The sequence below is a fragment of the Sphaeramia orbicularis genome, chromosome 10 (assembly GCF_902148855.1).
Source record: "Sphaeramia orbicularis chromosome 10, fSphaOr1.1, whole genome shotgun sequence".
Classification (NCBI taxonomy): domain Eukaryota; kingdom Metazoa; phylum Chordata; class Actinopteri; order Kurtiformes; family Apogonidae; genus Sphaeramia; species Sphaeramia orbicularis.
In genome coordinates, this window is record NC_043966.1 from 17,972,543 (window position 1) to 17,987,693 (window position 15,151).

Sequence of the window (15,151 nt, forward strand, 5' to 3'; positions counted from 1 at the left end):
ATCATGAGCATATCAGTTAGTACTACATATGGATACCAGGAAGTCAGCATACACATATTATAGTACTTTCAACCCTGTAGATGCTAAAACATGACTAATAGTAAGTTGGTATAGGAAAACATTTGGGTCAATGAAATATTCTCTGGCTTCCAAACTTATAAATGAGACCATAAAAGCTGACTTCACTGACCTCTACACTTATTCTAGTAAAGCAGCAAGATGCATGATGCCTTGGTACTTTATAGTCCATGAATATTCAAGAAAACAATTAAACAAAAAAAAAAAAAAGAGCTATAAATCTGAATTGAACCACGAATGTAGCCTTGACTGTCCTCTTGAAGAGCTCGAGTAAGAAATGTGTGCTAAGATTTTAAGAATTTGTTAGAAAATCTGACTTTTTAGCCAAATCTGCACAATTGTCAGATATGTATGGTATTAAAATATGAAAATTAATTACACTGGTGTTTGGGATTTGCCATCAGTTATGAAGGAAAAGGTAAAAGTAATGAAATTGGTTGTTTTTGATGGTTTTTGTCATATGTCATTCTGTCTTTGTCTCCCATTTTACCCAAATAATGTCTTTGTTATGTGTGCAGTGACCCCAATATGATTCCTTTGGTTTCTTTGTACTGTTTCTCGTATTTGGCACATCTGTTATTTATGCATCATTTGCTGTCTTGAAACCTATCTGTACCTTGCACATCTGTGCCCGTGCATTATGTTCGGATTCAGTCGATCACTTCTGTCCTTTGTATCCTGTTTAGAAAACATGACACAACATAGAAAATACAACTGTGTGTGTATCACGATGGGTTAAAATACAGAGACTGAATTTCCCTACAGGGATAATAAAATGACTTAACCTTTAACCGTTCAAACAGCTCTGGCACAGATAGCGATTGTCTTCTGTGTCAGGATGGCCGAGCGGTCTAAGGCGCCAGACTCAAGGAAAGCCTTCCTACAAAGTGGGATTTCTGGTCTCCAGATGGAGGCGTGGGTTCAAATCCCACTCCTGACATGAAGTTTTTGTTTTGTTGCATCACAGTTACGTTGAAGAAAGAAAGCCCATATATGAAGCTATAGTCATGGAAAAAATTATTAGACCACCCTTGTTTTCTTCAATTTCTTGTTCATTTTAATGCCTGGTACAACTAAAGGTACATTTGTTTGGACAAATATAATGATAACAACAAAAATAGCTCATAAGAGTTAAATTTCAGAGCTGATATCTATCCATTTTCCATGGTTTCTTGATAATAACCAAAATCACTTCAGTTCTTACATCAGTGTTTTTCAACCTTGGGGTCGGGACCCCACGTGGGTTCACCTGGAATTTAAATGAGGTCGCCTGAAATTTCTGGTACTTGACAAAAATTATTTTAAAAAACTTGAAAACATGACAAACTCTGAAGCTGAAACTGAAGCACTGTGGTACTGTTTATCTGTCAAATGTTCATTGTGGTCAGTTTCAGATGCTGCAGCTCTTTCATAATTCATAGTTTGAGTTCTTGTTTGTTCAGTATTAATTGTCAGCCTTGTAAACCCAAGCTGGACTGACTGTACATATCCTGACCAAGGAAAATAAAATTCTCACTTTGTGCAGTAATCTACACCTGGCTTTTCTGCCTCCGCCCATAATAATATACATTATATAGACTAAATGTCATCTAAAATTAACCTTTATTTGCAACATAGTAGAACAAACTATTACATGATCAAAAACAAATTAATTTTAGCAAAAAAGTCTCCATTTTGAAAGTCTGAGTCTCACCAAAAATGTGTGATGTTAAAATGGGGTCACGAGCCAAAAAAGGTTGGGAACCACTGTCTTACATCAATACCTATGGCATTGTACTGCCAAAAACAGTGCTTTTAGGCATTCCATGTTTTCTTTTCTGTCTGTTTTAGTCACATGATACACACAGGAGTTAGTACTTGATTACATAACTATTGTTTTTGATGACTTTTGATGGTCTAATAATTTTTTCTGTGACTGTTTTCTCAATTCCTTATTTTTCACCTGCATCACTCCTAAACTCCTTGATGCTTAATTATCTGGAACTCAATCTTGAAGGATGTCTCAATTTCTTAAAACACATATTGAAGCCTGAGGAAGAGCTGTTACCCTTTTGTGCTATTAACTCATAGACATCGAACCATCTTGTGGCAACTTCTAAATTACTTTTTCTCTTGATTGAACCTTTCCTAAGTGATTTGTTTTGCCATTTTTTTAATATAGTCCTCTGCATTTTGCATTTTTAAGGGAAAATCGCATATTTTCCTGTATCTAATTTACTTATCATGTAGATGTTTGTAAAAGCTCAGAGTAAATCCAAAGGTTATTGTATCAAAACAGAGAAAACTGAAGAAAAAGTCAGTCTTTCAGCAAAATATATTAACTGAACATAAAAACAAGCATCCAAAACCGCTATCATTTGTCAAACTCCATGGGTTTTATCAATAAACCAATGCTGCAGAAAATGACAGTGTTTCCATGTTTACTACCGAATCTCTGAACATCTAGAAAAGACACATTCTGATGCATTTTACCTGAAATATTTAAATATATTGGTTCAGAAGTTATTCAACATTTCAGATCAGTAGATACCGCTGGTCGCTGGCAGCAGTTTTAGGTCTTTGAGGATTAAAGCCTCCTGGTCTTTTTGTCGATCAGACTTGTAATGTATAAAAGAGGCACGACACACGTATAGATTATGCAAACCGTGGTTAGAGCAAAACTTTAATAATGTAAAATTTTCATCCATCTGAAGTTGTATTAATTATTTAAAATGCCCAAATGCACAATCAAACTTGTGAATGTTAAATAAAAATCCTCCCATCCACTCTTTGCATGAACACTCATCTGACAGTTCCTAAAATGCAACGGCACATTGCAACTAAACTGAACAACTAAATAACAGAAAGCTGTTACACTTGTCATATTTAATCAACATCTAGTTAAAATGACAGCTCCAAGGAAAGGATGTCTATTTTTATTAAATGTTGCCTCAGCTCCTCTCTCCTCAGGTACTTGCTTTGACTCTTTTCTTAAGAGTCCAGTCTTTTAGTGAAGACTAAAATAAAGCATTCAACATTTCTTTACTGACAAATATGTTCTCTATGTGGACTGAACGTGGCAGGATGGTGGTCTAGTGCTTCATTGGTTTAACCCATAAAGACCCAGTGCTTCTTTTGTGGCAGTTCCCTTCTTTTTTTTTTTCTCTATTTAACCTTTCTTCAGCAATTCATGACTATTTATTATAATAATATCTGCTGTATTTTGTGTTTTTTCAGTGAAAATCATGTATTTTCCAATATATAATTAACTGGTCATGTAGATGTTCATTAAAGGTCAGATTAAAGTTGAAGGTCACTCTATCAAAACAGAGAAAACTGAAGAAAAAGTGACTTTTTCAGCAAAATATATCAATAACAGAATAAAAAAAAAATCTCTCCATCCACTGTCATTGATCAAATTCCCTGGGTTTTACTGGTTTCCATGGGTTTCAATGTTGTAGAAGATGACAGTGTTTCCATGGTAACTATGATGCCTCTGAACATCCAAATGGGTCATATCTGATGACCATGAAAAGATGACAAACTGTGTTTTACACCAATTATTGGCATGTATTGGTAGGATTAGTGGATCAGCAGATATTAAACAGTTTAGATCAGTAGACAGTTTTGGTTGCTGGTGTCTGTTTAGGTCTTTATGGGTTAAGGCAGTCTTTCTCAAATGGGGGTATGTGTACCTCCAGGGGGTACTTGAAATTTTGGGGGGAAAAATACATTAAATAAGTCATGTACTGAAAACAAAATGACTAATGAGAGTTAATGCTGAAATACATTCATATAATACAAATGAAACTCCTAGTTTTATTGTCAATCATCTTGTTTAAGCTTTGGTAACATTTTAAGAACACTACTTATGCTTATAAAGATTTGTTATTTTTAATATGTATGTTGTTTGTTTACAAAGTTTAGAAAATAAAAACGGACACTTTTGGCACAAGAACAAATTTTGCCACATTTTTTCAATCAAAAATGCTAAAGCGAGAATTGGGGGTACTTGGCAAAAAAAGTATATTTCAGGGGGTACTCCACTGTAAAAAGTTTGAGAACCATTAGTTTAAGGCATGGACTTGAGATGACCCTTCCACAACCATGGTCTTCTGGTTTCCAAACGGAGGCCTTCGTCGACTCCTGACATCCATCCATCCATCCATCCATCCATCCATCCATTATCTTCTGCTTCTTCCGGGGTCAGGTCGTGGGGGTAACAGTCTAAGCAGGGACGCCCAGACTTCCCTCTCCCCAGACACCTCCTCCAGCTCTTCTGGGGGGACCCCGAGGCGTTCCCAGGCCAGCCGAGAGACATAGTCTCTCCAGCGTGTCCTGGGTCTTCCCCGAGGTCTCCTCCTGGTGGGACATGCCCGGAACACCTCCCCAGGGAGGCATCCAGGAGGCATCCGAAACAGATACCTGAGCCACCTCAGCTGACCCCTCTCGACGTGGAGGAGCAGCGGCTCTACTCCGTGCTCCTCCCTGGTGACTGAGCTCCTCACCCTGTCCCTAAGGGTGCGCCCAGCCACCCTGCGGAGGAAACTCATTTCGACCGCTTGTATCTGGGATACATGTGGATTGGGTGGCAGTCGACGGCAGGGGGCCCGACGACCCGATCCCTGGACACAGAGTCTGGCTCTTGCGCGACTCCTGACACTGTGGCTTTTATATGTATTTATGTCTCACTCCCACAGTCCTTATTAACATCTGATGTGTGCAAAGTGCACACATCCACAACATGATGAAGAATTATTTTGTTAAAGGCACTTAATAGATGATAGATTTTAAAAGACCTGAAGTTATGTCCTCCTCCATAGCAATGTTTTTGGGTCCAACCTCATCCTGATATGTGGAAATATAATAGTTTTTACTGTTTGCCATAAAAGTAGTTGTGGTTCAGAGTGGGTTTGTTGAAGGTGTCAGGATGGCCAAGTGGTCTAAGGAGCCAGACTCAAGGATGATCCTTCCTAAGTAATGGGACTTCTGGTTTCCAAATGGAGGTGTGGGTTCAAATCCCACTCCCAACATGATTTTGTTCAATATGGAATAATTCCACACACTCGAGTAAGATGGTGGTTTTTACTGTGTGATATAAAAATACCAGCCTGGCTAGCCATCTGTCTTTCTCAATGAGACATCTGTCTGGACTTGACTCCAAATATGAAGGCAGGACTAACAGGCGCCAAATAAACCAATCACAGACTTTTGTCAGAGAAACTTGAGAATACAGGGTGTAATCTGCAATTCAGTCCTTATTTTCGAATCAAGTAAACAACCGGCAACAGTTGTAAAGAGATTTGCGGACTTGGAACTGACTTTGACTTGCGACAAAAAGAAGTCGGTGGGTATGATGCATTGTGAAACATCCGCCCCCCCCCAGACTTGTGATTGGTCGGTATAGAAGAGATAGTGCATATTTCACAGCAGTTGGCCTAATTTCAGACTGTTCACTCAATACTGAATGCACCAAGAAACCTGGATGACTGAGCAGCCTATGAAAATGTAGTGCAGGACATTAGTAATAGTGGTTCAGACTGGAGGGTTCAAGTCCCACTTCTGACACATACTAGTCTTTGTGCTTTATTGTTCTAGTGATGGTGAACAGAAAAATGTAACTTGTTCTCAAATACTATATAAGACAAACTTCTTACGTTGTTAAAAAATGTCGTCTTTTTAGCTGCTGCTGCACAGATCAGGTTGGCACAGTGGTCTAAGGCACCAGATTCCAGTGGAGTCCTTCCAGAAAACATGGCTTTCTGTTCTCTAAATGAAGCTGTGGGTTTAAAACACTGCCTTGAAAACAACCTAAGCAGATAAACTAGGTTGTTAAAGTACCAGAAGTTATATTGGCCAGTTAATTAATGCACACACTGTTGAGAGTTTGAGGGTCCAAGCTCCTCTCCAAATGTCAGATATGTTTTTGTGGAAAGAAGTGCTGTTTTTCTTGCCTTGCACTACATACAAATAGAATGTAATAAGCTCCTCTCTTTGAAGATATCAGGATAGCTGAGTAGTTAAAGGCACCAGATTTAAAGCTGACATTTACATAGAATTCCTAACACGCTCTCTCATTTTCATGTAGAACAAACATGCTTCACACCATAGTTATAAAAATATAATCAAGTTAAATGAAATGTTATGTTTATAGATTCAATCTGCAATATTTTTTCCAAAAACTGCATATATTTTAGCATAATTTCATGACTTTTAAACATTAGAATACAGAGACACACCAACCTGTGTCTATTGTCTGTTTTCAGATGTGGAGAAGGAAAAAAAATCATACACCTGTGTCCTACTTTTCGCACTCACTGGAAATCAAGACTGGAGTTATGGTTGTGGTAGATTTTAGGATGAGTTTTCAAAAAGCACCTCATGTGGAATGCTGTTTAAGAGTCAGACATGAGAACCTGGTGATCCAGGATCTGCAGGTCAGCATGGAGGGTTCACAAATATTGGTCTAAAGAGAAAAGATATTGAGACAGTGTGATGATTCAACGCTGCTTACTTATTTTAATATTATATCACTGTCACACTGGAACAAAAAATACCATCTGGCTTTTGTCTCCAGTGTTAAAGTCTGGGGTCAGATGACTCGGCAGAAGTCATGGGTATTCGTCAGCAGTGATGGAAACACAACACCGGGTGTATCCGTTATTTTTAACCCCTTTTCCGGCATGATGCAATGACATGCCGCATTCAAATAGCCAGGATCTTTTTTTTTTTTTCTTTTACAGTCAAGCAATCTAAGATGTTAGACTTAATGGAGACATGGGCTCCTGACAGTTTTATATGTTTATTTTCATTTACTTGCTAGACTGGAAGTTAAGTCCTCCTCCACAGCTCCATTCTGTGTCAAATTCCATCCTGATATGTGGAAATTTAATAGTTTTTACTGTTTGCCATAAAAGTAGTTGTGGTTCAGAGTGGGCTTGTTGAAGGTGTCAGGATGGCCGAGTGGTCTAAGGCGCCAGACTCAAGGGTGATCCTTCCTAAGTAATGGGGCTTCTGGTCTCCAAATGGAGGCGTGGGTTCAAATCCCACTCCTGACATGATTTTGTTCGATACAGAATGATTCCACACACTCAAGTAAAAGAAACATGACAGGCAGGTGTTTCCATCTTTCATCCTTAACCCTTTATTGGGCAAGTGACTATTTTTGGTAATTTCCACACACATTACAAGACAGTGACAGCAACGGTTCCAGTGAGGACAGTGAGTCAACAATCTTAGGTCCAATGTGGTCTACAGGGTCTGTAAGGTCCATCTCTGCATGAACAGTGAGTGTACCTGCTTTGTTAGGTACCATGAAGTAATGGTACTAATGTAAGGAATGATGTTCAAAGGGAGAATGTGGATGTGGACAGGGGTCTGGAACAGCACTAATGTCATTGTAATGTTCTGAAACACATGCTCCTTCCACCTTACATGTGGTTTTCTTGTATTTTTTATATTTACTTTGTTTTGTCACTTATGGGTAAGGAACCAAATATGGTAATTTCATTGACCTTGATTTTCTACATAACAATAATACATTTTGAAAAAAATTCACAAAAGTAGTAAAGTCTAGTTAGGTCCTCTAATAACACACTAAGGTTGAAATTTAGAATTTCAGAGTATTTCTATGAGTGCCCTAAAGGGTTAAAATTATCATTAGAGTGTTGAGAAAAAAAAAAAAAAAATTCTGGAATTTCATCCTAAACCAATCATGTTTATGAATGGTTGTTCACTTTTATATTTGCAGAATAGTCATTTTTACCCCTTGACCAACTTCTAGCCAAAGGGGGTATTGTAATCAGTTTGTCCTGTCTCTGTTCGTCTGTCTGTCCATACCATACCATACCATACCATACCATACCATACCAATACCAATACCATATCAATATCATACCATACCATACCAACACCAATACCATATCAATATCATATCAATACCATACCATACCATACCAATACCAATACCATATCGTACCATATCAATACCGTACCGTACTGTACCATACCATACATACCAATACCATACTATATATCAATACCATACCATACCATACCAATACCAATACCAGGGTCCTCTGTGCTGTGTGTACTCTGTGCTGTCAAATGACAATAAATAGCAATTCATTCATTCATTCATTCATTCATTCATTCATTCATATCAATACCATACCATACCATACCATACCATACCATACCATACCATACCATACCATACCAACTTTAGGGAATAAATAAGTAAAAACAGTGATAACACAGGGTGCAAAGCAGGCTAAGAACAACAAAATACAACCATCATAAAAACAAAGACAAATTAAAATCTGGTAAAAACAACATAGTAAATCTAAAAAAAACATCTCACTCATTGATTAAAAGCCAATGAGAAAAAATGCGTTTTTTGACATGATTTAAAGACAGGCAGAGACTGAGCCTGTCTAACATCTGAAGGCATTCAATGACATAATCACAATATCTGAAGAATGCATTGAGATATCTGCACCAAATTTATACTGGTGATGCATCTTGGCATGGAGCAGAAGCCCATTGAAAATAAGTGACCTTGACCTACATTTTCAAGGTCAGATGGCCTTGTGCAATAATAATATCTGAGTACTTTCAAATATAAATATGTTTGTAATAAATTTTACACAAAGACAATCTAATCTAAATTACAGGGCAGTAACTTTCAATAGAATTTTACACTATATTTGGCCGAGGAGGATTAGAAGTACACAGCACGTTATGTTTGACTATTGGAAACAATATTTTAGTCTCAGTATTATTATTGTAATGTGATTGTCAGCAGCACCAAAATGATAAAAATGACAGAACTGGAGATGCTTAGAAAACAAAGTTAGCAGTGAACATTGTTGAGTTCGTAAACAGCGTAAAAGAACTGAAAAGCCGTGCACTCTCTCTTTATCGGGAATAAGAATGGCCTGAGTGATACAGCATATAAATGAGGACATCTGAACACACAGCACGTTTACACCTCAGTTTGTCACCTGTGTCTGTGGGTGAGCCGGAGACGATGAAATATACATGCAATAAAGTAAATGAGGATGATTGGAAAAAGAAGGAAGATGATAAATGGGATGTACAAAAGAAAAAAGAAGAATACAAAGATGAGGTAAACATGAGGAAAGGGTGAAGATGAGGAAGGGAAAGGAAGATGAGAAGATGAAGGAAACAAGGAGGGTGGAAAAAAGATAAAGATGAGGAAGAGGAAGAACAGACTGTAAAAGCAGAGGGAGGAGAAGGAATAAGAAGAACATGGGAGACGGAAGTTTGTGTACGATGAAAATAAGTTCACGGAAAATGAATGCGAGACACATGAAGGTAAAAAACATGAAGAGTCGAAGGATAAGAGGAGGGTTGCAGAGACACAGTCAACATGGGAGGTAGTTAGACAGAACGGAGGAGGAGAGGAGCTGTAAAAATCAAAGTAGAGGACGAGTCTGAATTGATTTTTTCGGTCTTCTCCTCATCAGTCTCGATCACAGCCAGTACTTGTACTTACACTAACTCAGGAAAACGAACACAGTGAATTTGTACTTGTGAGGGAAGAAGCTGGCGTGGACTTTCCAGACTTTGACTATAATACGAACCAAAATACAGCGCTAATGAACATACATTTACATTCATTTAAGTCTTAACCCTTTATCAGGCCTTTGAAGAAAAGAAGCAGGAACATAATGCCTTCTCTGGTCCTCACAGAGAAAGAGGATCAAGAAGAGACAAAGACAAACACAAGTTAAGCTACACTTCAGACAGTGATAAAAGACAAAGAATCTCCTCATTACATTCTCATTGATTTTAAGACCAACTTGTATTAAGTCTCTCACACATTTCACACACAGAGGCTCTGTGTTAACACTTTAAGTCCCAATGAACTCAAATACACTGTTTTACTGTTTTTTATATGGTATGTTTTAGGTTATATGTCAACTATATGACAGTAGTTGCTTTTCCATTGACCCACAAATTGCACAAATATAACTTACACATTAAAATTAACCTAATGGAAAAATGACAATTTCGCCAAAAGTCTCAGTTTTTGATTAAAAGTTTTTGTGCTGGCAAGAGGTGGTTTTTTGGGCATAGTGCAAATGGTATATCATGCAAAACTTCAATGGAAAGACCTTTTTCGCAACTAGAGTCAGGTGAATTAAAAAAACGGATGTTAACGGACGTTACAACAAGTGAAGAAGAAGAAGAAACATGTTGCAGTACTGTATGTGTGGACACACCAGGAAACCCAATCCTTTTTTAATTTAGTACGACATAGAGGGGAAATATGTAATAATAATGAATATATCTGTAAATCAACACCATATTTACGTTCGGCACCATGTTTATGGAATGACTTCTTGTGTCATCTCGCGAAAATAAATAAACAAATCATCGCATTTGTGATTTAATGGAAAAAAAACTTGTTTTTTCGACATTTAGTAAACATCAGTAAAGTTTTGCGCAGATGTCCAATGGAAAAGCGACTAATGTCCGCCCCAAATATAACAAGAAAGTTGTTGTTAAAGGTCTAGTGCAGTGGTTCCCAAAATTTTTTGACTCCTGACCCCTTTTTAACATCACAAATTTCTGGCAACCCCAGACATTCAAAACGGAGACATGTTTTTTTGCTAAAATTAATTTGTTTTTGATCATGCAATAGTTTGCTCTACTATGCAAGTAAACATTAATTTTAGATGATATTTAGTCTATATAATGTATATAATGCACCTTTTTGGTGTCTGCTTCTCAGTTTCTCTTGCAGATGTCTTTGCTAGGCCAGGCGGGCAAAGAAATCTTTCAATTCTCTGTTCAGTCTGGTTTTCTGACTGCGACTGTGTCCGGGCAGGCTGAAGTGTAGTAACACGTGTGGTCACATGATCGGATCAATCAAGATTTGCCTTCTCAGATATTATATCCTGCATTTTGTTACCTCTGCCAGGTGGTATTGTGATCGCTTTGCTTTATGTGTTTGCGTACATGTTTGTTTGCATGCATGTTTGTCTGTTTGTGTGTGTGTTTGTTTGTTTGTTAGCAGGATAACTCAAAAAGTTATGGACAGATTTTCATGAAATTTTCAGGAAATGTTGATACTGGCACAAGGAAGAAATGATAAAATTTTGGTGGTGATCGGGGGGGGGGGGGGGGGGGGGGGGTATGTCTTGGTGGAGGTCTGCGCTCTCCGAGTGCTTTTCTTGTTAGAACTTGGTTTTGCTTCTGCAGACATGTGAAATTTCTCCCATTATAAGTAAATGGAGACAAAAAAAGATGTTAAAAATTCAGAAAAAATTGTAACTTTGACCTACTTTTCCCAAAATGTAAGGAGATCTATTCAGGGTCACTGGCAATTTATAAACCAAATTTGGTATGAATTCAACCAATAATTTTGCTGCTAGAGTGTTAACAAACAACAAAGAAACAAACCAAACCAAAAACAATAGCCCTTGCCTCCCTTTTGGGGGGGGCGGGGTAATAACAGTATAATCTGGCCAGTCTCTCACCATTGACTGTAGTATAGTTTATTTATGAAATTAAATTTCATGGCGCTCACCTGGAGGGGGTGGGACTTCACCTCTTTATGTCCTGTTGGCAAAACATACACTGTTTTCAGATGCATTTCTCTTTATATTCCTATTTCTACACATCAGTAATCACCTTTGACCAGGTACCATGATTACATACTGAGTCCCATTTACACTATATCCATCAAGAATAAATCACATAGTAAAACCAAATGAAGTATTACATATAAGTTTTTATACCTGTAGACATCTTGTCAAAGCACTGGAAATTTATACAGCTTAGATTTGACCCCCCCCCCCCCCCCCCCCAAAAAAAAAAAAAGCATGATTCACCAAATACATTCCATCTTGACAGTACTGACCTTTGAAGGAATAAGGACACTTGAACAGTCGTTAAATGCAGAAGCTGTCTTATTAACTGGGTAACACCATCCAATTTTACATAACCTTGCTCCACCAATGACAACCACACACGCTTGCACCATTACCTGTAACTTGAGGACACACGCATGAATTTGACTGAGTCTGTTAATGCGACTGTGTATGAAGAAGGTATGGAAAATGCTCTTACATCTTGAAGTCACACCTGTATGTTATGAAGACTTTGCCAAGAAAAACATAACATGGCTCCACCCCCCATAGCCGTATTCATTTAAATTAATTAATATAAACGCAAACTGATAGGAATTGATGTGAATTATGAATATTTAATTAACTAGTTTTTACTGTTATTTTGGCTGCATCCACTGCTACTGCCGCCACAACAATACTAGCAAATTAGACTATTAGTATTAATACTATATTGTTATGTTGTTATTATCATTATCATTATTACAATAATTATTATTTTCCCTCTCACCCCCCATCCCTTTCTCACTTTCATTCACTCTCCCTTCCCCTTTTCCCTATCGCCCCTAATCAATCTATATTGCTTAGCTGCTCTTTACGTTTATTATCTTTTTCATTGTAATATGATGTTTTTATTGTTGTTTGTCATTATTTTGTTGTTATTTGTTTATTTGGTTGTTTTTTCTTTTGTTTATTTGTTGTTGTTTTTTCTGTCCACTATGTCTTGTTAACTGTATAATAATAATAATAATAATAAAAATAATAATAATCATAACTAAAAGCCCTTGGAGAGCGCAGACCTCCACCAAGGCAGATCAGTGCCCCCCCCCCAAATCACCACCAGAATTTAATCATTTGTTCCTCGTGCCAGTATCAACATTTCCTGAAATTTTCATCCAAATCCATCCATAACTTTTTGAGTTATCTTCCACACAGACAGACAAACAGACAAACCAATGCCGGCAAAAACATAACCTCCTTGGCGGAGGTAATAAACGTAACAGAAAAGCATAAACAAGAGAAAATTCTACCATAGGGTGTCGTGTGCTTACTTCTGTCGTTCCTTTAGTTTCAATGCATTTGAGGCAGATTATTGATTCTTTTTATTTTGCGTCCTTGAACACCTTCTCAACATCAACATCAGTTTCATCTTAAATGAATAGGCACATACCAAAGATGATTTCTTGGTACAACAACATGAAAACAATGTAAACCATGTAAAACATGTCCTTAAAGTGAAACTGGAACATGGAGAAGAAGCATCATAACAATAATATGCTCTGTTCCTGACACTGATGTAACATTTATTACACTGGTCAACAACAAATTTATTGTTTAAGTTTTTTGTGCTGATTTAGGATAATTTTGGTGTGCTGAATCCAAAAATCAAATTAATTTTGCTCAATCAGGTCAACTTTCTGAACTATGCTACATATTGGCTTTTTAACATTTTTGCTTACATTTATGGGCATTTTCACATCATATGATACAAAATTCTTTCATATTTCTTGCAATAAACGAGTTCTGAAGATTTTACTTTTGCCAGTTTATGATTAATGGTTTTTTTTAATATTACAGGTGAATGAAATGGCTTCGACTAGAAGATCTTGCAAAAATAAGCATGACGTATTCTGCTACATCTGCGGTGAATACACCATTGTACCTAACAGGAATCAAGTCCCAAGTTTCATAAAGTGTGCTTACTAATCTTATTTTGGTATTAATTATTATATTTTGTGAGAAGATCCAATTTTTCAAAATCAAATTAGCAAAAAAACCTGACCTGATTGAGAAAAACAGATGTCATTTTTGGATTTAGCGGTGCAAAATGGTCCTAATTCAGTTGAAAAAACCTAGACAACTTGCAAAAAACATTTTTTTGTAACCCAGTGTTATTGTTATTATATTCCACTTTTTTTATATACAGGTTTTACTGCCTTCACCTTTCATTAATATAATGTTAGGTTCAGTTATCTTTGCACAGGAACATTCACTACAAAAGGGGAGTGTTTTTCATAGTGGAGTTTCATGAGTACTTTTACTAGATTTGTCTCTTCTCATTATGGTTAAAACACTGTATTGTCTGAAGTAGCTCAACAAAAACGTACTTGAACACAACAATGAACTGAAAGGACTTCACTGGTCAAACATAGAAGGTCAAGATTGCAGTGTTCTCATAAGAGCCACTTTTTCTCCACAAAATTACACAGTAAAAAGTCATATTGCCTGTAACTGAGAGAACTGCGTGAACAGATGATGATTCGAGGTTCTTGTTTGTTCTGCACTAGTATCAGTGCCTCTGCTTGAGTACAGAATGTGTGTACTTTTACCACCTCTGCTCGCCTTTGTCATAACAGTCCAGTGTGTGAGTTTTATCGATCGTCTGGTTTGCTACAGCTGGGCCTGAACGTGCCCTGCTCCATCCCTGCTGATCAATAAACACAGGACCCCATGTATGAAATAGGCCACGCCACTGATTGATAACTCCAAACAAGACATGACCTCCTATACTATACATCAATAGAGGATGTTGTCTGTCTGCGCTGCTGCGTCCAACACTCTATGTTTCTAGACACACTTACGACATGGTAATATACGGCTGTAATTTGAGTGGTCTTTGATTGATCATATTTTTTACTGTTGAACTGATCGATACTTTTTTTATGGACACCTTTAACCTAAACTGATGCCACATTAAGCTCCACATATGTGAGCGTGGACTAGATTTATTATTGTGCATCTCAACGCACAGGTTTAGTGTCTAATCATTGATCAAAACACTGTATATCAACAGAAGCGCATGAGCATTGAAGCAAAGAAGAATAAATGCATCATCATTAGTCAACTGGGGAAGCAGAGTTATGGTTTTGCTACTCTACATATGCCCAGTGATTCCAACAAAACTTTCAGTTAACTGAATGTAGGATTATACTGGACTGGCTGAAATGCAGAGGCGATACTGTGGTCACCCCAGACGTCATATATGTGATGGTCTCTCTAGTCTCTGGTCAAATCAGCCATCCTATAGTGACTTTCAAGGTAATGATAAAAGATACATAGGGTTATCCACTTTATTTTGTCATTTCCAGAGATAAGTGTTGATATAATTTTACAATTTTAGTGTATTTTTTAACAAATGGTTGTATTTCTTGAGGTTAGATCATGGACACACATATACTGTATGTTCAGTTTTCATTGTCAGGTGTCAACTAAGG

The 15,151-nt window shown here is 37.3% G+C and overlaps 2 non-coding genes across 2 annotated transcripts; both read left to right on the top strand.

Annotated features, from left to right (window-relative positions):
* The first annotated feature begins 910 nt into the window (after nucleotides 1-910).
* Nucleotides 911-1,018, top strand: trnal-caa (transfer RNA leucine (anticodon CAA)). The gene is made up of 2 exons: nucleotides 911-948; nucleotides 973-1,018. It is a non-coding gene; the product is annotated as a tRNA-Leu (tRNA).
* A 5,988-nt stretch (nucleotides 1,019-7,006) lies between these two features.
* Nucleotides 7,007-7,115, top strand: trnal-caa (transfer RNA leucine (anticodon CAA)). Its single transcript has 2 exons — nucleotides 7,007-7,044; nucleotides 7,070-7,115. It is a non-coding gene; the product is annotated as a tRNA-Leu (tRNA).
* The last annotated feature ends 8,036 nt before the right edge of the window (nucleotides 7,116-15,151 follow it).